Below are 1,969 nucleotides of genomic sequence, written 5' to 3'. Positions count from 1 at the left end.
GGGGGGGGGGGGGGTTAGAAGGTTACGAGGTCAGCACATGGGTGGGATGCTTTACTGTTTTTATGGTGGCATTTTGATATATTAGAAAAAGGAATGCCCTGTTCAACTAAACTGGTTTGGCCTGCGCTTTAACCTTAAAACAATATGCAAATAGTAGTAGTTCATAAAATATTGTAATACACATTGTCAAATGAAGTTATATTATTAAGGAATTAGAAAATTCAAGTCACAATTTTTCAAAACAACCTATTTTTGTTAATAGTTGTGATGACTAATATCAACTTTTCCAATCTTTTATGTGCCTCTATATCCCTGACCATATTTTGCTCAAAGCTGTACATGACCCAAAGAAAACTGTGCAATGATGAAATCCATAATCTAAAGCTACGTGTCCTTTGCTACAGAACTTGCTGTTAGATGTTATTTTTACAATGTTAAACAACAATGATATTATTGGTGTAACAGCCCCCCAGTGGGAACAGAGGGGTTTTCAATATGTAAAAGATGTTTTGGTGAGGTTGGCTTGTTACCCTTCCCTGACTTACAAAACACATTCACTCTCCCATGATCCTCTTTTTTCTTACCTTCAGTTAAGATCGGTGTTCCCTGGCAGAGGCTTTTGCCCATCCATCTTATTTAGAAGTTATTTTCTGTGCAGCTTAAAAACTGAGGTATGGTATCTAGGCTTTATCGGTGGTATGGTATCTAGGCTTTATCAGTTCTTAGTGATATCTGGTGGTACCGCCCTTCCTATAGAGAGGATCTGGGTATCTGAGTATCTCGACTGGCATAATATATGGTCTAACATTCTAGAAGCATACACAATCCAGACCATCAGCAGATTCAATGCAATTACATTCATAGGACATATCTCACCCTACTTTCTACCCACAAGCCATCTCTCTGATGAACAGCTGACTTCTGAACAGAGGTGGGTAGTAACGAGTTACATTTACTCCGTTACATTTACTTGAGTACGTTTTTGAAAAAATTGTACTTCTAGGAGTAGTTTTAAATCACTATACTTTTACTTTTACTTGAGTAGATCAGTGAAGAAGAAACTGTACTCTTACTCCGCTACATTAGGCTACAAGGAGCTCGTTACTCGTTACTACGCTTCATTGTTTTTACCCCAGCGTACGTCTCATTTTAATGATTTATTTTGACAGAGAGAGAGCTGAAGGTTCTACCACATGACTGTGCTTAACCAACCAAACGCCGTTGTGCAGTCACGTGACCATACTCGCTTCAGCAGCGCATCATAGACATACGTCTATGCAGCAGCGGGACCGGTTAGCTTTACAGTCGTAGCAAAGCAAAGACGTCAATCACGTCGCATAGGCAACGCAGACCAGGAGGACCCCCCCCCCCCCCCCCCCCGGCCTCATAGTGAAAGCATGGTTACCTTTTAGGAAAAGTGCGAAACAGCTGCTACACACTGCGGCGTCTTCAGTGTCGACCAACAACGGACATGTGCGCGTTCAACAACTCAACTCACCTGAGGAGACGTAGCGGTAGTTTTAGTTTTTGCTGTGGAGGTGGATGTTTCTTTTAGGTTACATACAGTATGTTTTCACATGCAGTATCCATCCAATTTGATGTGACAATTCTCTCAAATAGCTATTTGTAATTAATAATTAATTTTAATTTTTTTATTGATTGGATGAACTATATTTGCCTAAATAGGATTATTTGTATTTTTGTCTGTCTGATTGATGCTTGTGTTGAGAAATAAATCAGACATTCCTCAACAGTTACTCACTACTTGAGTAGTTTTTTCATCAAGTACTTTTTTACTCTTACTCAATATTATTATTTTGGAGACTAGTTTTACTTTTACTTGAGTCATATTATTCTGAAGTAACAGTACTTTTACTTCAGTACAATGTTTGGCTACTCTACCCACCTCTGCTTCTGACCCACAGTGTCAGGTTCAATTCTGCACAATAACCCAGTAACACTGTTTCTA

At 39.2% G+C, this 1,969-nt stretch overlaps 1 long non-coding RNA gene across 1 annotated transcript in view; it reads right to left on the bottom strand.

Moving 5' to 3' along the window:
• LOC116691475 (uncharacterized) overlaps positions 1-1,969 on the bottom strand; it is a 10,786-nt gene that overhangs the window by 886 nt on the left and 7,931 nt on the right. The window lies entirely within an intron of this gene.

Source organism: Etheostoma spectabile, chromosome 6 (assembly GCF_008692095.1).
Source record: "Etheostoma spectabile isolate EspeVRDwgs_2016 chromosome 6, UIUC_Espe_1.0, whole genome shotgun sequence".
In the NCBI taxonomy this organism is placed as follows: Eukaryota; Metazoa; Chordata; class Actinopteri; order Perciformes; family Percidae; genus Etheostoma; species Etheostoma spectabile.
Note: the sequence above shows the minus strand (reverse complement) of the source record. Positions and strands in the feature narration are given on the sequence as shown.